Below are 24127 nucleotides of genomic sequence, written 5' to 3'. Positions count from 1 at the left end.
ATAGAAAAATGGGCAAAGAAATCAATACACGCTTCACGTGCACACACACACACACACACACACACAAGAAATCCAAATGGCCAATAAATATATGGACAAGTCCTAAACTCCATTAAAAAAAAGCAGGAAAGCACAAAACTGTAACAAAATACCATCATACACAAGCCAGTTGGGTAATATTCAAAGGTCTGGCAAGACCAGGCGGTGACCAGGGTGTGGTACGACAGGAGCTCTCACAGACTGTGGGTGAATATTAGCCTAACTACTTTGGGGAAAGCTTGGCATTTTCCAGTACAGTGGTACAAATATTTCATACCCTGTGACCCAGCAACACTACTACTGGAAAAATGCTGTCAGAAGTGTGTGCACTGTGTCCCAGGAGACACATACAAAACTGTTCCGAGAAGAATGATTTCTGTAGCCCCAAACTGGAAACAATCAAAATGCCTATCGATAGTAAAGGGGATAAATAAATTTTGTTATAATCCCATCACAGAAGGTTAAACAGCAATGAAAAGAAACAAACTAGAACCTCCCAACAACATGGATTAATGTTACAAGTCCAATGCTGAGCAAAAGAAGCCAAACACAAAAGATACACAGAGAATTGCTCCATCTATATAAAGATCAAAAAAAGAAAAAACCACACTGTATCTCACAAGGATGGATAAACTATAAAGAACGATAAAACTATAACACTAGACAGAGATTACCATAAAAATGCAAGAGTGATTACCCCTAAGAGGAAAGAAGGGGATAGGATTGAAAAGGGGTGCATGTGGATTCTGGTGGTGCTGTCAGTATTCAATTTCTTGCCTTGGGTGGTGATTACACGGATGTTTGCTTTATAACTATATGTTATACTGTGCATTTATATTTTATGCACCTTTCTGTGGGTTGTATGTTATAATCAGCTTTTTAAACTGAAAGAAGATATTATGACCAATTCTATGCCCATATATTTGAAAATGTAGGCAACATGGGGACTCCCGGGTGGCTCAGTCGGTTGTGTTGACTCTTGGTTTCAGCTCAGGTCATGATCTCATGGTTCATGGGTTCAAGCCCCACGTCAGGCTCCGTGCTGATAGTGCAGAGGCTGTTTGGAATTCTCTCTCTCTCTCTCTCTCTCTCTCCCCCAAAATAAATAAACTTAAAAAAAAAAAAAAGAAAATTTAGGCAATATAGACAAATTTCTAGAAAACTATTACTTTCCAAAACGGAATCCCCAAAAAAGATATCTGAATAGTTCTATAACTAGAAATCTATTGCGATGTAACGATTATGACAAACTTAGCAACTGAAGTTTATATACAAGTCACGCCAGAGCCAAACTTGGACATACCACTATGGACCATTTCAGAAAGGTGTTGTGGGGAGGAAGAAACCCAGACCAAACTATTCTTTAGGGCTAGTTGTCCCCGTCCATCCCTACAGGAAGAGAGCTGGCACCAGGGGCTAGAGAGGGAGGGAGGAGAGGCTGGAAGGACTCAGGGTCATGGGTTACTCTCTAGGAGGGACTGGTCTGATCGGGCCAGGCTTCCCCTCACTCTCCCAGGCTGGCCCCCACCACCCTCCGCAGGACCCGCCCACAGGCTTCCGATACTGTTGGTCCTCCACGGACAGTATTTCTCTCTGGCTCTACCTATTTTGTGTTGTTTTCGCCCATAGCCAACATCGCAGCTGGAGGATCCACTCATGATGAAAAAAATCACAATTCTTGGGTGTATTTCCACCCATGTCGGGCGAAAATCCTCCATTTACTTTATCACTGGGCCTGGAGGAAGTAGGAGGTGCCCCAGATGGTCCCATCTCACCTTGGGCTCTCTCCAGATTCCTCCCTATCTCTGTGTAATAGCAGCCTCCATTTCCTTTTCATAGTCAAGGTCAACTCCTTAGCCAGCACCATAACGCACTTTATGATCTTTTTTCTCAGTGGCCAGTCTCAGCTTCCGATTCAGAGGAAGCATTTTTGCATCTCTTGATAGACCCGGTTCTCCCCCTGGGTACTAAGTATGGACCGCTCTGACCTCCCCCAACTTGCTCCCAGCCCCACGTATTTGACTCCAGGAGAACCAGCTAGTGTTGTTACTAGCTCAGTGCACACCCCACAACCTGAAGACTGGTGGGCTCCACGAGGTACTGTCTCTCAGCTCACACCATACCTGAGCCCGCCATAGGGTGGTCCACTGTGCTTTAAGGCCACCCAGTCCCAGGTGATGGGCACAAGGCAAAACCACTGGGTCTCCATGGGCATTGCCCTATTGGTGTATGTCTTCAGTCTTCACAGAGACATGACCTTCTTGGTGGGAGACAATGCTGTGTTAGATAATGCCTACCAGTGGCATTCAGTAAGTTGATGAATAGAGGTACAGAGAGAGCAGAGGAAGGGTAGGACAGCAAACCCAATCCTACAATAAGGATCTCCTGCAGGTAGGCAAGTTGCTGGCCCTTTGTTGACTAGGTTCTTGACCAGCTGTGGCTTATGGGAGACTCAGAACCCAGGACATTGCTGTGTAACAACTTGTCCTCCTCTTTGGAAGCAGATGGAATTAACAAACTGTGGCTATCAAGCAAGTTATACCAGAAGATAAATTATACATATTGAATCAAGGGGAAAGAGAACATGTGATGATTGCAAAATTCTTACAGGAATTTGTCCTTGTCCTGGAAAAAAAAAAAAAAATGCTGGCTTGCTGTTTAACATTTCTATTAGAAAGTTGAAGCTCTTTGTGCCTCAAATAAGGCAAGAAAGTCAAACTGGGATGTCACCTCTGAAGCTGCCTCAAATGAGTAGGAGTCATGACCCAGCTCTGCCCAGTTCCGTCCCCAGGGAATAATAGTCAAATGTTGCTCAGCATTATCTTAGATCTGAATAATGGGACAGGGAAAGGACTGTGAATGCTCTGTATCTCTTGTCCTAAAAGTTTAAGTCCCATTGCGATTAGAAGCGTCAATACTAAGGCCCAGCTGAGGTGGAGGGACCTTCTCGAATTTTGTCCAAGTCCTAAAAACAGAAGGGAAGGTGCGATTAAGAGCTTCCTTTCAAGGGGTGTTCTTTGGAGGACCGTCACTTGGGACAAGCATTCTCTTGCAATCTGGGCCGATTCTGAGAATGGAGCCACATGCTACCTGCTTGTCACGAACCTCCAGTGGCCCTCCTTCCAGGGCCCTGCCCACCTGGCAAGACCACTAGCCCCCACCAGAGTTGACGTAGAGCCTGACCTCAGGCTGCCTCCCCTTCCGTGCCAAATGGACAACGTAGTGCTGGAAGTTCTGGAAGGGTTTCTTGTCACTGGTGCTACCGGAAACGGGCAGCCGTGCCACGGCAGTCGATTTCTGGCTGGGGCTGGTTGCTTGCGGAACCATCTGTTAACAGGCTGTGGAGAGAGCTCAGAATTGTCTGAGAAATGACCTCGAAGGCTCATCCTAGGTTGCCTGGCAACTAGCAAGCCGGGGATGGCTCCCTGTCCCCAAAGGAGGGGCTATGCCTGAACTCAGTCTCCCGTGGGGTGAGGCGGGACACAGCCCCCCACCCCGGCCCCGCACCGGGCCTCCAGACCATGCTTTCCCCAATAGCTGACCCTTAAGTACCGACTGCTTTAGCGTTCATTCCCTTCCATCGCCCCCAAGGTCATTCTCATACTCGCCTTTGAAAATGGAACACATAGCTGGGGACTGGAGTCCTCTGCCCCCCGGTGCCTTCAGCCCCAGGCAGGGACCCCGTCCTTGCTGGTGCTCTGCCCGTGAGCTCTGGCCCCCACTCATGTTGCCGCAAGCGTACCCCGACCTCTCTGCTTGGCCCCGGCCCGAGTTTTCAATCTTTGGGCAACTGGTCAGGGGGACCTGAGTCTGAGGTGTGAGTGAAGGGAGGGGTGGCTGGAAGCCCAGGAAGGGACTCTGGGGAGTGCGATGTCCGCTCAGCAGCTCGCCCAGGCTTTAGGACATGCCTGGGCCCAGCCCCTCTCCCACGAGTGCCTTCTCCCTTTGACGACAGACGCCGCTGGGCACACCTGACTTTGTGGCAAGGTCAGACAGCATTCAGCCCGCATCACATGGTCCCCAGGTGCCTCGTGTCAGGCTTTTAGTCTCCCCTGAGGCCCAACAGCTTATGAAAGGCATGAGCTGTTTCTCAAAAAACTAGTGGCTTGCAAAGAGGGCACAGCTTAGCACTAAAATCCTGGCTCCTGAGCTGAGAGTTGCCTCCTGGGGCTTGTCCCGGGTTCCATAAGAGCATCTCAATATGCCATAGACACTCGGGATTCCAGAGGACTCCAGCTTTGGAGCAACGACCATGTGTAAGAGCAGGGGTGAGGAAGCAGCTGGTCCTCCACACCATCTAAGACCCCAGGGGACACAGCTGCCTCCCGGAAGAGGGGGAGGATGCAGATTATCTGAAGCCTGATTCTTGACCCTTCCTCCTCCTCAGAATCCTGTTGTGTGAGGCCCCTCAATTCTACCTGCCTTTAGTTCCTCCCAAAGGATCAGAATGGACCCCTGATTTTCTAAAAACTTGCAAGAAGGGATAGATGGATAGGCTGTATTCCCACATGAGTGTACATTAGAACTCTCTGGGTGAGCAGCTTGCTTAAAATAGAATTGCCCAAGCCCCCACCCTCGAGAGTCGGGATCAGCAGAGCTGAAGTGGGGCCCTGGAATATGCATTCGAACCAAGCTCCCCACCCTATGATTCTGATTCAGATAGTCTGCCAGCTACACCGGTGGAGTGCCATAATCAGGCAAGCCTGGGTCTAAATCCAAGTTCTATCCCTATATTAGTTTGGAATCATTTCAGTTAACCAAAATAACAGGGTTCTTGGGGCACCTGGCTGGCTCAGTAAGTACAGTGTGCAATTCTTGGGGAGTTGTAAGTTTAAGCCCCACATTGGGTGTAGACTTTACTTTAAAAAAATAAATAAAATATCTAAAAATTAAAAAAAAAAAAGAAATAACAGTGGCCTAAACAAGACAGAAGTTTACTTTTGCCATGCATATGTCTAGAAAGGTAGTCCAGGCTGGTATGGTGGCACCACAATCATTCAGGACCCAGACTTTTGCTCCAAAATCCTCCACATTCAGCTGTTGCCTGATGGTCCAAAATGGCTGCTCCAGCTCCAGCCATCACACCTATGTTTCATCTAGCGGGAAAGAGGAAAGGGGAAGAGACAGGCAAAAGTGGAGACATCCCTCCACTTAAAGGCAATTCCTGGAAGTTGTGCGTCCCACTCCTACTACATTCCATTGGTGATAAACTTAGATATGCTACAAGGGAGGAGGGAAAAATGCAAATATTTACTTGAGTGTCTGTAAATGGTGATTTAAGGCACAGAAAGAATGTCCAAAGTAGCTGAAAAAGAGGGAGAGGGTGGTAGAAGTGAAAGATAAAATCAGCTAACACCAATTGTCTACTTACTAAATGCCTGTCACTGTTCTCAGCACTTTACACGTTACCTTGAATTTAATTCTCCCAACGATCCTGTGAGGTAGGTCCCACTATTCATTCTTTGTCACATAACCACCCCTAAACCACACAGATGGAAAGATTAGCCTTGCCTGCTTACTCCCTGAGCAACTCCGAGCAAGCTCTGTGCTGGCAAAAGGGAATAGGAAAATCACATCCTGTATACTTGGTTGAGACAAGACACAAGTTACAACCTGCCCCCCACCACCCCCGACCCGGGTACATTGCCCCCAAAACCTTGAAAAGTCAGACCTCTGCCAGCCAGGAAGAAAGTGTACATGCCATTCTGATGTCTATAAACCAGGGGTCAGCAGGGCTGCTCTATAAGGCTGAGGTTTCACTCAAACCCCATCTTATGCTCTGTGGACGTGCTAGGGGTTTCTAGCTCTGGCTTCTTCTTTCTGCTGACACATTATGTCTGTGGGTATTTGGAACCTGGGGCAATTGCTGGGCTCTGGCACCTGCAGGGAAATTTGCTGTGGGCACAGCGCTGGGCACAAAGTAGATACTCAGTAGGTTCTTGCTGACTAATAACAATAACCATCATTGAATAAGTGCTCACCATGTGCCAGGCGCTGTGCTAAGAGCTTTACTTACATTATGCCTTTTGGTGCCAAGATCTTAATCTTACCAAAGAAAGAACTGAGACCCAAAAAGTTATCATCCCCGCTATGTGGCAGAGCTGGGATTTGAAGCCACAAATTTTTAATCGTAATGCTCAGATAGCCTCAAATAGCCACCCCTCTCTACCCACACGGATCATGAAAATCTCTGGAGCCCGGGATCTAGGCTGATGGTTCTGTGGACAGACACCTGCAGGAAGAATGAGTTTTGTGTAGGCTTTCAGGGATTTGAACAACTGTGGGATCCTCCTGGCTGTCTTCTCTGTTTTCTCCCCCAGCTCCCCACCTGAGGAATCCTACATAGCACAGAATCGAGATCATTTTCACTACGGAGGGAGGAAGGGATGGACAGGCTTTCATCCACAGGCACTTGGAAAAAATTTCTAGAAAAGCAGCCTAGTACATAGTTGAGAGGCGGGACCCTAGCTTGGCACGCCTCTGCTTCGTGACCTTGGCCAAGCTAGCGAGGATTAAATGAGCTAATACATGTCACAGAAAGCACCGAGAAAAGGAGCCAGCACACTGTCAACAGTCTCCCGGGGTTAGCCACCATTATGACTATTCCAGCTGAAGCTGGTACCAGTAGAAGCCAACCATCCAGAGAGGGCTGAGTTCTGGCCCCTCTTCCTTCTTTTTATACACAATAAAACTGGCTTTTAAATAAGAGGCGATACATTGCCAACTGGTAGAAAGAGTAAAAATTCAGATTAAAAAAAAAATCACCCACAAGCCCACTCTCCAATTCCATTCTTGTATTTAACAAATACCATGGTGATCTGGTGCTGTTTGTTTTCCTCCCCACAGGGTGACTGGGACCCGTGGTCCTCCCAGGACCCGTCAGCATCTGAGTCACCCTGGTCCCAAACAGTCACCCAAGCTTCTGGCTTCCCTAATGATGGTGGAAGGTGATGTCTCAGAGACAAGAGAGAGGCTGAAGAGCAGGCGGGGCAAGTGTGGCTGGCTTGTCCCCAGCCACCTGGAAAATTTTATAAGCAAAGTGTTTCTGTGACTTTTTTTCCCCCACGACTTTTAAAAGGCAAATCACAGGGGCACCTGGGTGGCTCAGTAGGCTAAGCATCTGACCCTTGATTTCTGCTCAGGTCATGATCTCACGGTTCATGAGGTTGAGCCCTGCATTGGACTCTGTGCTGACGGTGTGGAGCTTGCTTGGGATTCTCTCTCTCCCCCTCTCTCTCTGCCCCTCCCCTGCTCGTGCTCTCTCTCTCTCTCTCTCCCCCAAAATAAATAAATAAACTTAAAAAAAAAAAAAAGAAAGACAAATCAGAACTGCCACCCCTGCTTACAATCTTCCAACAGCTTCCTGTTGTACTTAGTAAAAAGCCAAGATCTCCAAAGCCTGCATCCGCTGGCCTGAATCTGAATCCTGAATCCAAGTGATTTAAACCTCTCTGCGCCTCTGTTTTCTTGCCTATAAAACGGGCATAACAGAGCCTACATCCTAGAACTGTTATGAGGTGAAATGTGCTAAGTCCATAGAACAGTACCTGGTGTGTGGAAAACCCTTGTAAGTGTGGGCGGAAATTACCATCACTTTTTTTTTTTAAATGTTTATTCATTTTTGAAAGACAGAGAGAGACAAAGCACAGCAGGGGTGGGGCGGACAGAGAGGGGGACACAGAATCTAAAGCAGGCTCCAGGCTCTGAGCCGGCAGCACAGAGCCCGACGCGGGGCTCGAACTCATGAACCGTGAGATCATAATCTGAGCCGATGTCAGACACTCAACCGACTGAGCCACCCAGGCACCCCTACCATTATTATATTCTCCTTCCTTCCCTTTGCCCTCTACCCAAGGACACTCACGCCAACAGTCTGCGGAGCCCCCACTTTCAAGCCCTCTGCTACGTGGCCTCTGACAGCATCCAAAAGCACAAGGCCAGAGCAAGCTCTCTCCTCAGATGTCTTCCTTGTTTTGTGAGAGACGGGGGTTTTTCCAGAACCCGCTTCTGTCTCACTGAGCAGAACAGGGTCCCACACCTGGCAGAGAGGAATGGGAGTGCCCAGTTACAGAACACCTGAACGAAATTGGGTTGTTAGCCTTGACCCGTGCTTCTCAAACTCCAGATGCGTCAGAATCACCCAGAGGTTTGTTACAACTCGGATTTCTGGCCCCCTCTCCCCGCGCCGCACCCCCCCCCCACCCCCACCCCAGGGCTTGATTAGGTGGGCCTGAGGTGGGGTCAGGAATCTACGTTCTCACGAATTTCCAGATGCTCCTGGTCCAGGGACCACATTCTGACGCTCTCGGCACAGAGAAGGATCAATGTCTGCCCCCAAAATGTAACCCAGTCTCCAACTGCGGCCTCGGCCCCAGGAGATGGAGCCAGGTGTGTGCAAACCCCGTGACTAGCCAAAGACCGCCTGGAGATTTCTGCCTGTCCTCAGGGCTCATGTTCTCATGGCCACTGTCCTGTTTCTGCTGACTTCTTGCAGCTGTTGCCTTTATTTCTACCCTGGAATTGACCCAAACAAGGGACAAGGGATGAGAATATTTTCCCTGGCTCCCAGAGCCGTCCTGGATACAGGCTGTCGTGTGACTTTTACTAACGGCACAGCACACAGCAGAGAGCGGCTCAAGAGACATTGTGTTCTTAAAAGCCCTGAGGCCACCTGACCCTGCGGTTCTCGGTTCTCACGTTCCCAGGGTCTGTCACTCCAGCCAGCTCCTCTCCCTCCTTTCCTCCTCTCCAATGCTCCCCTCCCTCCTAGCTGCCCCTGGGGCAACCAGAACTCTGAAGCTCCCTCTACCCCCCTGCTTTCTTCAGGCCTGTGGCCAAACCCCACCCCTATCCCCCTGCGTAGAGGGGAGAGGTCCCTGGGAGAGGCCCCCAGGAGAGCCACGAAAATGCATGTGGGATAGCGTGAGTGAGGATATTGAGGTCGAGGCTTCCCCTGGGGGAAGGCAGCGCTTCCCAGGCAACAGACAAGACCTGGGTCTGGGTCCGTCCCTGGGAGGTTGTGTGCAGATGCATGGGGGCTAGGGTGGGACCCTGCCTTCTGGTGAGCTGGAGTGCGGAGTGGGCTTTCCTTCTGAGCTATCCCGGTCCGGAGATGGTTCTGGAAACATTGGTGGGGATGCTGGCACTTCTGTGCGAGAAGGGCGGGGGACCTCCCCCTCTTCTTCAGCTCTCAAAACCACTCTCAACAGGCTCCCAAATGGAATCTCTGAAGCTTTTGAGCCTCAGAGGCAGAGAACCTGCTGGCCAGGCAGAGGAACCCCTGAAGGCATCCAGGGGCACCAGTTTGAAGGACAGTGTTTTAGAAAACTATAGGACAGTGTCTTTCAAATGCAGGTTGGTTTGACCTCCTCAGGCTCTGGAGAAGCGGCTGTGTCCTTCGCTGTGAACTTTGGGGGTGTTTGGGCAGGTCCTGACACAGGGGAGGACTCTCTTGGCTGTCAGCTTATTCTGAAATTTGAATTTCCGATGCACCTGGAGGAGCCCAGAAGGGGACCATTGTTATTTACAACCACAGCTTCCTTCTCCAGAGAGTAAATCCTGCTGCATTAAATAAAAAGGCCCCTTTGTTCTGAGGCCTCTATTGGGTCTGGTCCGGCAGAGACAGCCCGGTAGCAGTGGGGAAGAGAAGGCGGGGCTGGAGGCCCAACGGCCCAAACTGTTTGGAGTCACGTGAGGATCTGAGGCCCGGAAGCCCCTGGGGCATCGTGGTGGCAGGAGCGGCGATGGAGGCAGGGTGGAAGGGAGGGGTGGGGGCTGGGAGGAGGGAGAGAGGGAGAGGGAGGAGGGAGGAATGCCTGGTGGCCACAGCCCCGAAGAACAGGAACGTCTCCGTGCCACTTTCAGTCGGGTGCTGAGCAGCGCTATGTAACTTCCTCACACCGACACATCTTCAGTGAAATTCTGCTCACAAAGCAGCCTGGTATTCATGGTTTCTCGGGAGAAGAAATGGGCCGCATCCTATGTTTGAGTCAATTCCAGGGCAGAAATAAAGGGAACAGCTGCTAGAATTCAGCAGAAGCAGGAAGCCAGAGCCACACAATTGAAGCCTGAGACTTTGCAGAAGTCGCGCGCGGAGGGTGAGGGATGGGGTCGGAGCCAACCTTCTTTCAATCCCAGGGAGCTGAGAGCCTCCAGCTAAGCCTGGGCTCTGCTCCGGGGCAGGCACTCGCCCTTTGCTTCCTCGCCAAAAGAAGCCTATTCTGCTCGGTGGGGTGGTGAGGGCAGTGTGCCCAACCCCCGGGGGCGGGGGGCGGGGGGCGGGGGGGCGGTGAGGACTGGCCCGTGCGTGTTCCCACTCCCCTCTGCTGTCATTGGGTGGGGGTGCGTTAGTGACCCCGTTCTGGCCAATGAGACAGAAGGGGAAAGAGGGCTGGAGGCTTCCGGGAAGAATTGCCGTCTCGACTGAAAGCAGAACGCGCCCTTTTAAGGCAAGCCCTGCCCCAGCTTTCCTTTCCTAGGCTGCTGTCTGGCAGAGCGGCTAGTAGATGAACCATAAATACGGGGGCTCCAGAGGCAGCGGAAAAGCACGGCGCTGCCTCTCTGATCGGCTGCGCGGTCTTGAACGAGTTCCTCCGTCTTCTGCCTCACGGTCTTCCTCTGCAAAATGAAAACCACGATGGTTCCAACCACGGGGTTGTGACGATCAAATGGGTGAGCACACCTGAAGTGTCTGTGGAGTTCTGACGCATGGTGACACTCAGTGGATGATAGCAATTGTTGCTGTTTTGCGTATCTGTGGATATGATGCTTGGAGCCACTATACCATCTTTCAGGCATGCAGGAAGGACCCCAGCACGGACGATGGGAGGGCAGAAGGAACAGCGGAGACTTCATTCAAAACGGCCGACTTCAAGACCTCTTAAGACAATAAAATCCCCGACTCTTCAGGCAACGTTTAGTTGAGTATTGTTACTTGCAGCCTAAGGCATCCTAGTCAATTCATATATAAAAGCTCGATGCCATTATTGATTTACAATGAGAAAACCACCTGGTCTGAGAGACACTCATATTTATTGAGGGCAATATTTACCTTGCAGGGAGACCGTGACATTGACTGCTAGCCATTCTCAAATATTTCCTTTCTCCTTCTTTCTTTGATAAGAAGACTGCCATCGTTCAATGGGGTACATGCTACTTGGCTAGAAACTACATTTCCCAGGCTCCTTTGCAACTAAATGAGGCCAGATGCCCAAGTTTTAGCCAAAGGAATATGAATAGAAGTGTTAGGGTTTTGCCCTTAAAAGAATTGGGCATGCCCTTCCTCATTCTTATCTCTTCTTGCTGGTGGGAAGATAGCAAGAGCTAGAGCAGACACCGCGGATCCAGAAATAGAAGAGCCTTTCTGAAGGTGGGCAGAGTTGTCCCACCAGCCTGGAACCACCTACTTCGGACCTCTTATATGCAAGAAAAATAAACAATTTTGTTTAAGCCGCTGTATTTTTGGATTGTGTCACTACAGCCCATCTATATGAGACTCTAGAATATCAAGTGGAAACAATAGCACAGAAATGCTGTTCTGTGAATATTACTGTGACTCTATGTATCAGTTAGCTGTTGCTGCATAACAAACCACCAAATTGTTTACGACTTAAAACAATGATTTATTGGGGCACTTGGGTGGCTCAGTCGGCTAAGCTTCCAGTTCCAGCGCAGGTCATGATCGCACGGTTCGTGGGTTTGAGCCCCACGTCAGTCTCTGTGCTGACAGCTCGGAGCCTGGAGCCGGCTTTAGATTCTGCGTCTCACTCTCTCTCTGCCCCTCCCTCACTCGCTCTCTCTCAAACATAAAAAAATTTTTTTAAAAACAATGATTTATTATTTCCCAGGATTCTGTATGTGGCTGCATTCTTCTGCTGGTTTTTCTAGGGCTTGCTTGCTTGTCAAGCCTCATTCAGTTGGAGGAATGGGTGAGGGCTGGGTTCAGCTGGGACACTGGGGATGGCTGGACTCACTCTCCATGTGTTCTTTCATCCTGAAGGAAGAGAGCCCAGGCTGGGTTTCCTCACAGAGTGCTTCCATGAGCATTCTGAGAGAAAGCCCCAAAGCACAACCACTCATCAGGCCCCTGTTTCTCTTGGTTGACACTTCACTGGCCAAAGTGAGTCACATGGCCAACCCCAGAATCCACATGGGAGGGGCCTACAGAAGGGTGTAGATGCTACGAGGCTTGAATCATTGGGCCATTTGGATAACAATCAACCTCACCCCATGAATTTTGGAAGCTTATTATGGGTAATTAGAAATCCTAGTACAGTACTCATTAGGCCCATCTGCACAGGGACTAATAACCCCTGAGGAATTGGGACCATTAAAATTCATGCCTTTATTTGGTTCTTCATCACCTAGCTCCAAACAAGGGTTTCAGATTGTGGATGTAAATACAAAAGATTTTTAAATGATGAAATAAAATTTAAAATGAGTACTCTCATTTAAAATAAGAGGGATGCCTGGGTGGCTCAGTCGGTTGAGCGTCTGACTTCGGCTCAGGTCATGATCTTGCAGTCCACGGCCTGTGGGTTCGAGCCCCGCGTCGGGCTCTGTGCTAACAGCTCAGAGCCTGGAGCCTGCTTCAGATTCTGTGTCTCCCCCTCTCTGCCCCTCCCCCACTTGTGCTGTGTGTGTCTCTCTCTCAAAATAATAAACAAAGATTTTTTTAAAAAATGAGTATTGGAGAGAATCAGAACAGAAGGCAAATGAAGGCAGGAAAAGAAGAAAAGATGTTGTCAGGAGTAGGGTCAGAATAAGAGGTATATGTGGGGGGTGGGGGAAGGGAACCTGCCTCTGCTAGGAGAGGTCACAGAAGGGTCATGGGAGAGTGCCTGACAAGATCAAGGAGATGGCCAGGGAATGGGGCTCAGGGGAGCTGGGACAAGGCTATGTCCCAAACACTCTAAGGTGGTGCTTCTCACCCTGCAGAGTGGGTTTAAATACAGATTCTGAGGCCCAATCCTTAGAACCTGGATTTTTAACAAGCTTCCCAGTTTCTGATTCTGAAAGAGATGATCTCTGAACCACATTCTGAAGTGACTTTATAGCCCATAAGCCGGTGCCAGCTTCCAGGCAGGATATTCAGAGGGGAAGAACAAGCAAGAGGGAAACGTCTTGAATAAGTGAATGGCTCTCAGAGTCCCAGGAAGCTTCTAGAAAAGGGAAAGGGATACAGTGTGACTTGGGAGCTTTCCAATAGTTGGGATACTTTATTTCCACACAGAACCAGCCTCTGCCCTGAGTTCAGATATCTCTTCGTAGGTCTCAGCTCTCAGCAATATTACCGGTTCTAGGAACCTGCCCCCATCAAAGGGACTCCACCCCTTCCCTGGCCACTGCTGATTGGACTGGGCTGGCCACCTGACTCAGGCTGGATTAATCCATTTTCTCTGCCAGGAAATCAGACAGAGGTAAGGGGTCTTTGATACTGTGTCCCTTGATGGCTGTTTTCCACGGCAACTGGCCACAGAGCCCTGCTGCTGACCTTCAGGATTGCCCGGTCCCTGCCCTTCCTGGATCCTGGCCCTTCAGCTTCCCTCCATCTTGTGACACACTCTGGCATCCTCCTACTGAATTCCACCTTTGGTTGAATTGGCTTCTGCCCCTGGCCTCCAAAAGCACCTTCACTACTACAGACTGGCCGAGGGAGTTGGGATCGGAGTTAGTGTGTCGAAGGTTGTCCCTGTGATTCCAAATTGGGCCGTCCCTAAGAAATGGGCCCATCTGGTCAGTTTCCTAAAGAAACCATGAGATGCCAAGGCTGAAGCTGTCGTTTGTTGAAAGAGCTGTGGCAGCCTGTGGCAGCCTGGGAGAGACACTTTGTGCTGCAGCTGGCACTCGCCCCTGAGATGCCGGAAGCTCATCAGTGAGGGGCATAGGAAGAAGCGAGCTAAGGGGAGGCTGGCGGGGGCCTGCACGGGGCATCACCCTCATTCCTCATTGGACAGAGCCCGTTAGGGGATCAAAGAGATGTTCAAGATCACTCCCATAGTTCTAGGAGGCAGGGAAACTTCAGTGAATGAGATTCCTGTTTCTGGAAATTTACCTGAAGGCTGGTGTGGTAGGTGAGACAGCCCCCTGCAATCCCTGCCCCTGGTGGTCAGGTCCCGGTGTAGTCTCCTCCCATGTTAACTAGGGCTGACCTGGGCAACCAGTAGGATATGGCATGTGGTTCTTGAGGCTATGTCATAAAAGACCTCATAGCTTCAGCCTTCTCTTCTGGATCACTCACTGTGGGGAAGCCAGTCACCAGCCCTACAGAGAGGCCCACGAGGTGAGGAACTCAGGTCACCTGCCAAGCATCAGCACCCGCTTGTCAACCAGGTGAGTGAGCCACCTCCCAGGCAAGCCTTCAAGCGCCTGCAATCCCAACGGGCATCTTGACCACAACTTCATGCGAGACCCTGGGTCAGAGCCCCCACAGAATCCGTGAGACAATAAATGTCTGTTGTTTTCAGCTGCTAAGTCTGGGGGCGATCTAGCAATAGACGACTAATAATGGAGGATGAGTATGTGCTGGCTCGGAACTTTCCAGAAAACGTCACAAAGGGGACTACGGGATAAAACTTGCATCAAGGGGACCTCGGGCACCAAAGGCAGCCATGGGGATTCCCTGACTTCTATATCAGGGAGAAGGGGAAGGGAAACCCCTTTGGCAATTGAGGGAATAGAGCCCAGACCATTGGAAATAGCTGCTAACGCCCGTGTTCTTTTAGGGTATGTCCGGCTTCATCACCATGACAGACAAAATAAGTTTAACAGAAAATATCGGGATTGCTGAGTGCCCCTCCTCGGGATAGTGAGAGACCCACCTCTTCTCCTGTGTCTACCAGTCCAGTGGACGCCATCCTGTTTTGCTTGGTAAAAGAAGAAACCAGAAAATCTGGTCTAGACCACTGAGGGGGGCCGTTCTCACCCGCACAGCCTCTCCCAAACCACAAGTTCCAACAGTTTCTCAGAGCGGACCTGAGGAAATGAAATACGGCCTGCACAAAACACCCAGGGGTCTGTCCTGAAGGAACAACTCAGGGACGTCCCGATTTGTTAGAGCAAAGCTGTCCAGACCATTGATCCAAGCTGCCCCCCTGGGATGCTGAGTCAGCCTGTGTGCTTCCCCGGGAAAGACGGGGAGACTCAAGGTTGGGCTAACAGCTCAGGGACTTCTCATGGCCTGTCCGGGCTTGTCCACTTCCCTCTGGGAAAGGTAGGCCCCCGAGGGTTTCCTGATTCTTCCTCCCTTTCCTGCCTTCTCCTCTCCATCCCATCTCTACTTGATGCCCACCACATCTCACTGCCTGCAGCCCCAAGGTGCTCAGACACCAGCGCCTTTCTCCCCGGGATCCACTCCCAGGTCGTTCCACTCTTTTCTCCCAAAGATTCTTCTTCCGGGAAACTCCTGAGGGACCTGACAACAGCATTTGGTGACCTCTGTCCTGCTGATGTCACAGTCTTGGTGTGGGGGCCCCTACCCTAACCCACTCCCCAGGAGGAAGGTTTTCTCCCACAAGCCTGGACCCAGCATACAGGGAAGGGCCAAAGGGCTAGGGTAGGACCCTCTTGGGAACCATGGCTGAGGCCCCAATAGGACAGATGCGCCCTCTGGTGGCCCCATGCCACAGCCCCACCACCACTCTTATGCCCCAGCACAGACCTCATTCACAATCTCACGGCCTTTAGGACCCTGCCCGCCCACCCTCCACCCTGTGCTGACTGCCCCTTTACAATGCAGAGGTCTCAGCTGAGGAGGGAAGTGAGGTCACTCCAGAGTTCCTTGTCTGCTGAGTCGTGTGGCACTGAGTTTGTAGTCATTGTCACTACATTCTGAAGAAGTTTTGAGACCCAGGAGAAGGGCTAGAGAGGTACCTTTTATGCTGCAGGCCTCTGTGAGTATGATCGTATAGGAAGGCCAGGGAGGGGCGCCTGCCTGGGTGGCTCAGTCGGTTGAGCATCTGACTTTTGATTTGGGCTCAGGTCATGATCCCAGGGTCATGAGATCTAGCCCCGTGTCCAGCTCCATGCTGAGTGTGGAGCCTGCTTAGGATTCTCTCTCCCTCTTTCCCTCTCCCCTGCTTGCAAAAAAAAAAAAAAAAAAAAAAAAAAAAGTTTAAAATTTTAAGGAAGGCCAGGGAAATGAGGTGGCATCTCAGCCATCCTTGGGCCTTGAGGGATGGAGGCACAGCCTTGCCACACAGCCAGAGCCAGAAGAGGAGGAGTCTGCTCTCTCCTTGGAAAATGGGAATAATAAGATCTTAAAAGGAGATTATAGAAGTAAAGCCTTTTATTCAACCTCTGATGAGGTGAATTTTCCAGGGGGAGTGAGCACACGGGTAGCCAGGGCAGGAATGGGGTGGGGTGAGATTTCAGAATTGCAGGTGGCTCCAAATCCTGGCAGCAAAGCCAGGCAAGCGAAGACAAGGACTGATTGTTTGCGGCATGTAAGTTTCTGTCTGGAGAACTCAGGAACGTGACCTGTGGGCCTGGGCACATGTTTGTCAAATGAAAAAAAAAAAAAAAAAAAAAAAAAAAGACTGAATCAGTGAATGACTAAACCAACAACCCCAGGTGGAAATGGCCCTCTGAAATCCTGAAATCCTGAAGCGTGAAGACCAGTAATGGTGGAAAATTGGGAGCCGCCCCTCAGTTCCCAGCTCCAGAATTCCCTATGGTGCTGCTGAGAATTCACCTCAACGCCACCTGCTGGTGGGAACTGACAGTGACCAGCTCCTGCTAGGCGGGGAAGTCTGTCACCTGGGTGAGGAAGGGAATGGTGGAGGGTGGGACCAGCGTCTCCCCAGGAACAGCTGCTCCCTAATTTATCCTGATCTTCCCGAGGGTCAGTCAAGAAAACATATCAAAGGCTTGGAAAAGGCATGAGAGATTCTTGCGTGTCCTTTGAGAGAAGGTCTGGGGGTCGGCTACAGGTCCTCTGACGATCATCTGATTCTTTAGGGTTGTGTGATATTATTGATTATTTGATTGACTTTATAACTCTGTAGGGATAGAGACAATTTGTAGGAAACAGATAATCATGGAAATGATTGCTTCCCACAGCAAGCAAATGAGTCCTGTTCACAGCACACAGAAGTTTTGCCCGGTAGAAAAGGTAAGTACCTGAAATCGAATCCTCATTCGAGCTTGTCTTAACGTTTTGCTTGTTTCTTGTCAGTTAATGAGCTAAAGAAAACCTCTGACACGTGTTCACTTGTTTTTATTGTAGAGACTCATGATTTTACCTTTCTGAGAATTATATCTGAGCAGATCGCTGGTCCCCAAGGAATCTACAAAGTCTCTCGCACCATCCATCCCTCCTGCCCCCCAATCTGTTCAGGTGGCACCAGCAGCTGGATCCTCTGGGTCGCCACTGTGCCCAGAACAGACTTCGAGGACAAGCTGCCCGTGTGTGCTTCTCTGCCAGCGTCTCCCTCCAGACTGCCAGCTCCCGAGGGCAGGGGCCAGGTCTGATTCTTGCTGGATCTGCAGAGCTCAGTAGATGCTGTTGAGTGAATTTATGAATATACTTGGTTTGGACCACACCTCACTGCTGGTGAAGGAGCCTGGTGTATGGGAAGGGCAATTCATTCACGTGGCCTCTGAGCCTCAGTTTTTGCATCTGCGAAATGAGGATATTTCCTATGTGCTGTTGGGAAGGATGTCAAGTAACTGCTGCATAGTTTCCATTTTCTTCTTTTAATTTCTATCGCCACCTCCCACCCCACCCCCCAGGATAGTATGAACAGGAACAGGGTCATTTCCTCTGGCTCTCCACTCTGCAAGGCCCACAGAAAGTGTCCAGTGACGTACTGCCACCCGGTTCATAAATGAGAAGGGGCCAGGGTGCCCACAGCCGGCGGACAAGCAGCAGGATCTATACTCAGCAGAAGCCTTGCACTCCAATGCTGGGGGGTTGAGGGCAAAGGGAAGGCTGGAGACCCGAACACGAACAGGAACCCCAAGGGAATAACTGAAGGGAGAGAATGGCTGGAAGAGGCTGGATTTCAAGAAGCCACAAGTGCCGGTCCCGGCCCCGGCCCCAGCCCCAGGAACGCACCTGCTTCTCTGGCCCCTCATTCCCTAAACAGCATCATCGGCTGAGAAAGCAGACTTCTGAATTCCTGGGGTTCGGGCGCCATCTCGTGGCCATTTCTGAAACTGCCCATCCCGGCTGAGCAGAGCCCAGAGGCCCAAGAGCAACGGGAACCAGGCCAACACTCCAACTTTCCTGGCCCCCACCCTCTTCATCCTCACCTTCTCCCTTCCATTTATTGAGCACTGAATATATTCCAGTTTCCGTGTTCAGCCCCTTTCAGGACTTTAGCACGTTTAATTCTTGGAACAAAAAAGGCAGGTAATACTACTACCATTTTACAGATGATGAAACCGAGGCACAGAGAGGAAAAGGAGGTTTCCCAAGGCTGTACAGCGAAGGAAGTGGGCTAGAAGAGCTCCTCTCTGTACAGGAGAGGGGACAGTGAGGCATTTGATCCTGCTGCTTAGGAGACAGTTGGCTTTGCGGTCCTTTAGCTCTAATTCAAATACGTTTTTGGTGCTGACTCTGTGCCAGACCCTGCACTGGGTGCAGTTACCGGGGTCCAGTAACCCCCTCGGTCCCTATTAACCCCCTCCATGGCACTTATCACTGTATGGTCTGATTTCCGTCTTAAGTGTCCATCTCCCACCGAAACTGTGGGCTTCCTGAGACGTAGGGACCTATAGTCTGTTTTCTTTGCTGCTGCATCTCTAAAACTCCGGATTGATCGCAGAACACAGAGTCGGTGCTCCATTAACATTTGTGAATGACCTAACAAATCAGTGAATGAGTACAATTAAAACAAAACAAAACAAAACAAAACAAAACAAAACAAAAAAACAACTAGGGGCACCTGGCTGGCTTGGTGAGAAGAGCATGCGACTCTTGATCTTGGGGTCATGAGTTCGAGCCCCACACTGGGGGTAGAGATGACTCAAAAATAAAATCTTTTAAAAACGTAAAAGAACTAGAAGAGCTAAAAAGAAAACAAAACCCACCAACTAGTCTCTGCCGTCAAGCCACTGACAGTCTAGTGTGGAAGGCAGATTGGTAAAGGGCAGGTGTGGTTCCTGTCCCCACCCCTCCCCCTCCTCCCCCCCCCCCCAATCCCCACCTTCCCTCAGTGCTTTCCCAGAGGGAGCTTCAGGAGCCCAGAAAAGGCTCCTAACGTAGCCCTGCCCTGAGCCCCGAGGACGAGGCAGCAGAGCTGAGACTCACACAGGAAGGAAGGGAAAAGGCGCTACAGGTAGAGACCACAGGGCGAGCAAGTGCCTGGAGAGGAGAGCCCGCCTGCCCGGAGCCTGCTTGCCCTGTGCGCACTGTGAACTCCAAGCCTCCAGGAGGACCGTCAGGGGAAGGGGAGAGGCCAGCGGGGAATTCACCCAGCTAGCCACTTCAGACAAATCCCTCCCTCCACTCGGCCTCATATTCCTCCTCCCCAAAATGGGAACGAGGCGAGGATGAAATGAGACACAGGGCTGGCACACAGAAGGGAAGCTTAGGTCCCCCAATGGCTTGCCCCACAACCCCAGATGCACTTCAGGGGCATGGCCTGGGGCGGGGCGGGCAGTAGCTGAGCTCCAGAGGCCACCAGGAAGTAGCCTGAGACTCAGCGCTGGAGGGGGGAAGCACAGCGCCTTCTGCTTTAAATCAGCGCCTCAGAGGTGGCAGCACAAGGAGGTCCCTGGGCCCGAGCACCCAACCCCACGAGACAGCAGGTCCGCCCTGTGATGAATGCACGGGCACCAGGTCGAGGAGGAACCAGGCCGGGCCTCACAGAGAGGGCACGGGATAGAGACCCTCGGAGGAGCCAATAATCCATTCTTGTTTATTAAGCACCTTCTATGTTCCAGCTATTAGAAACCCTGGCAAAGCAGCAGACGGTAAGCCAATGTGGTGTGTGTGCGTGGTGGTGTTGAAAATTTCTTCTAGGGAGAAAAATAAACACAGGAAGGGGAATAGGGACTGTGGGGGTGGTTGGCAATTTTAAATAGAATGGTGCCGGAGAGCCTCCAGAGAAGAGACCTTCAAATAGAGACCAGAAGATGTGGTATGGGAGGAAGCCATGAGGATATCTAAGGGAGGAGGGTCCGGGGCTGAGGGGAAAGCAAGTGCAAATGCCCTGGGGCAACATCGTGCCTGCTGTGGTTCAAGGAGCAGTAAAGAAACCAGAGAGGGGACTGAGGGGGCAGAGGTAGGGGCCGGATGGAGTAGGGCCGTCTAGACCACTGGGAAGCCCAAATGAGCGTCTAACATGTAGCGACAGAGGTACACGATGGGAGAAAAGCACAGACCCGCTCATTAGGCAACTCTAAACTTGTGTCTCATTACCCAGCCACACCTCCCGCAGTGCGCTATGAATTAATATTTTCTATAAATCCTGTAATTATCCTGTGAATAGCACAATTATATTGCATTGTATTTTGTGTGTTAAAAGCACTCATTTGTTAAATGTAAACATTTAAAATATACCACATATTATGCAGCTCTTCTTACTTTTTATTTAATCAACTGGAAGCCTCAAATTGGAAACAGTGGGGGGCCTTTTCTTGACCCTCAAGAGTTCCCTGGAGGCAGGTCTGCTGCCTCACTCAGCCACACCCTCACCTACACGCACTCATCATTCACCCGCAGTGCCCAGCCAGAACCCAGGGCTGGGAGACAGAGACCACCTCAGGGTGGCCTCAGACAGGTCCCTGCACTGTCTTCTACAGCTGCCCCAACTCGCCTAGCTCTTGACATTTTACAGACAGCGTCCCTATCCTCATGGACCTTCACTACAAAATGGGCAGGGATTAGTGTGTCCATTTTACAGGCGGAAACACTGAGGCTCTGAGAGGTGCCTGCTCAAAGTGACTGAGGACAGAGCAGAGTCTGGAGGAGGCAAGGTGGGGATGGGGAAGGCTTGGAAGTTTAAAGGTGAGGAGAGGAGCAGAAGGGTGTCGCCGCTAACCCTCTGGTGGACCGGACCTCAGACAGACCTGGGTTTGAACCTTGAATCCCAGCCCCACCATTTATTTACCTTGGGTAAATTCCTTAAATTTCCCTGAGCCTCGGTTTCCAAATCTTTACAATGGGACTAATGATAGTACTCACCCCGAGACCTTGTTGTGCAGATTCAGTGAGGGAACACGGACGAAAAGGCTGTTATTACTGCTGTTTTCAATCATACCAAGTGCTGGGGTTTAGAGGTGGGGTGGGTGGGGAGTAGGGCTGCTCAGTCCATACCCCACCCAGCCGTAGCCACGTGCTGGTAGCCTCCTGCTGGGTTGCTTCCCCTGCCCGTGTGGACAACAGTCATTGTACAACAATCACAGTCCACCCTTTCCCATCACTCCTGCTTTGTAGTTTACAAAGTGCTTTCATCCGCTCATTCAACCTTTACTGAGTGCCTCCTGCATAAACCAGCCCAGGGCTGGCTCCTGGGTGTCTCCTGGTGAATGAGGCAGGCATGGTCCCAGAGAGCGGACATCAAGAAGCAGATCGCACAAATGAACATATAGGTAGAAACTGGGTTAAGGGCTAGGTGAGAACAATATAGGCGGCCAGGAGAGAGAATTACAAGGGGCCCTGATTCAGTCTCAGCAAAGCTGCACAGCAGTGGCCAAGGATAGCGCTCGTCCCCGTTGCCTCAGGGGAGACCCTGAATTTCAGGACAGGGCAGGCACCTGCCCAAGGGCACCAGTGAGGTGGGGTGAAAGAATCAGCACATCCAGCTGACTCCTCCCACCCAAGCTGGCCCAGGGGAAGGAGAGCTCTGGAGTGAGGGTTGGGGGGGGGGGGGTGGAGGGAGGGGGGGGTCCTGCCAGGACAGGGAGGAAACCTGTGTAGAGTCCTGTGTTTTCTTCATACCTGCTTCACATCTGAGGGGTGGGGGACTGGCTCAGGCCCCTGGGGTCTGAAGGGCAGAGTATACTGTTCCCTGCCTTGGGCACCTGTGCCCACTCTTTGGGCAGAACTGTTCTGAGCTTGGGCTCCAGGGGCTGGGCTGTGAGGAGGGGGAGGGTCTCTCCCCAGGGTGGGGGGCTGTGCCAGGCCGGCTTAGCAGCACGCCCGCCTTGCCGGCAGAGCAGGCTTCGGGTCTGTGCCTGCTCTGAGTTGAGTCCGTTGGAGCTACAGTTGGTAATGACCCCAGAGCCACCAGCCTGGGGGCTCTGCTTCGCCACTTGCAAAGCCCTTGCACAGCTCCTATCTCCTTTGGTGCTCCCCAAAAACCTGGCGAGAGAGAAAAGGCACCGGGCACGGAGCCGAGAGACCAGGGTTCAAGTCCTAGCAAATGCCGTATCTTTATCATTAAGTCATTTGACAAACGTTTGCGAAGCATTTACACTGTATTGGATACAAGGTGAAGTGCAGTAAGCAAAACAGACCAGATAAGGTCCCTGTTCTCCTGGATTCAAAAAGATAGAAAGTAATCAAATAATCATATAAAAACCAGGGGTTCGATGCACAGGCGTTGCCCTCTCTCTCTCATATGAGGCAACCCACGGGCACTTCCTGTGAGCTCTCTAGGCCCAGCCCATGCCAGAACCATCTCTTATCAGGATTGTTGCCCTACCCTGCAAATGAGGCCTCCAGCTTCCAGACAGTGCCGGAAGCCTCCTGAATGCTCTCCTGAGCCTCCCATCAGCTTTTCACTTGAAATAAAATCCAAACTCCGTCCTGTCCCTTACAAGGCCCTGTGTGACCGGCATCCTGTTAACGTCTCCTGACTCGTCTCCTGTCGTTCTGGCCCTCGCTCTTTCCATTCTGGACATACTAGTCCCCTTGTTTCTCAAATCCATGGGCCTCAAGGCCCCTTGCCCTTGCTGTTCCCTCTGCCTGGAATGTTCCACACACAGACTTTTCTGTGGCTTCCTCTCCCACTTCATACAGCTCTCTGAACAGATAGCACCTTCCTTCCTTCCATCCTTTGTCCTTCGCTTTCTTCCAGAATACAGATCAGCACCGCTTAAGTGTTATGTATATGTAATCACCAGTCTCTCCATCCACAGCAGGCCTGGTACATGCGAGGCACCGAACAAAAGAGTGAACACAGGGGCACCCTGGTGACTCAGTCGGTTAAGCATCTGACTTCGGCTCAGGTCACGATCTCACGGTACGTGGGTTCGAGCCCTGCATCGGGCTCTATGCTGATAGCTCGGAGCCTGGAGCCTGCGTCGGATTCTGTGTCTCCCTCTGTCCGCCCCTCCCCCACTTGTGCTCTGTCTCTCTCTTGAAAATAAACATTAAAAAAAAAAAGTTTAAAAGGGTGAAGACAATTAGGAAGTGGAATAAGGGAATGAAAAAGACAAGCAGTCTTACAGATGAGGGGACAGGAGGTCTCAACTCATTGCGGCAGGGTATCAGAAATGGTTCCCTTAGGACCTGGGACAGCCCTTTAGAATTAATCCAAACTGAGGCAGGGTGGCCAAGCCTTTGAACCTCCCTGTTGACCAGTCATAGGCTGTCCCTGGAGAAAGGGACCTTGTCCCTGACAGAAGGACATTTGGGCGGAAATCTGAAGTGTGGAACAGAGCACTCGGGCGGAGGGAACAGTCTATGTGAAAGCTGAGAGGCCACAGTGTCCCAACAATGGAGCAGCTGACAGGAGAGTGAGGGGGGGTGGGGATCAATGGAGGTGAGTCAGGAGCTCAGTTTGTCCTAGAAATGACAAAGGGCAGCGGCAGGGAGGGAGCCCGAAGCCATGGAGTGGCTGGGTCAGCTTTGAGTCTCCTGGAGACCCTCTGACTGCCCTGTAGAGAAGCAGAGGCAAGAGAGGAGGGGAACCACTTTGGACGCTTTGGTGATTCAGGCATGAGATGATGCTAGGCTTAGGTGGCGGCTCTGGGAATGGAGAGAAGAAGGACAGGAAGTCTGACCCCCCGGAGAATCTCCGGTGGGTCCCAGGCAGAGACTTGCTCATGGCTGGATGGCTGTCTCAGGGTCACGTCTGGGCTCTGGTTCCTTGAAGCATTCTGGGGAATGAGTGCCCAGGCCTGAAGGGGGTCTGGGTGGTACCCCTGGCATCCATGAGCAGCAACCCCCCAGAGGGGCTCTCCTGACCCCAGCTTA

At 51.2% G+C, this 24127-nt stretch overlaps 2 long non-coding RNA genes across 3 annotated transcripts; one reads left to right on the top strand and one right to left on the bottom strand.

The window, feature by feature from the left end:
• Positions 1–11860: 11860 nt before the first annotated feature.
• On the bottom strand, positions 11861–14342 carry LOC122227519. The gene is made up of 2 exons (XR_006206092.1): positions 14093–14342; positions 11861–12031 (listed from the first exon to the last, which is right to left on the bottom strand). It is a non-coding gene; the product is annotated as an uncharacterized LOC122227519 (long non-coding RNA).
• LOC122227518 lies at positions 13000–17584 on the top strand. 2 transcript variants are annotated; one of them, XR_006206091.1, is made up of 6 exons: positions 13000–13169; positions 13309–13457; positions 14293–14370; positions 14763–14907; positions 17098–17149; positions 17264–17584. It is a non-coding gene; the product is annotated as an uncharacterized LOC122227518 (long non-coding RNA). The 2 variants fall into 2 exon arrangements; XR_006206090.1 differs by having other exon boundaries at positions 13000–13457.
• Positions 17585–24127: the final 6543 nt, after the last annotated feature.

This window comes from Panthera leo, chromosome C1 (genome assembly GCF_018350215.1).
Source record: "Panthera leo isolate Ple1 chromosome C1, P.leo_Ple1_pat1.1, whole genome shotgun sequence".
In the NCBI taxonomy this organism is placed as follows: Eukaryota; Metazoa; Chordata; class Mammalia; order Carnivora; family Felidae; genus Panthera; species Panthera leo.
This window is presented reverse-complemented; position numbering and strand designations above follow the sequence as displayed.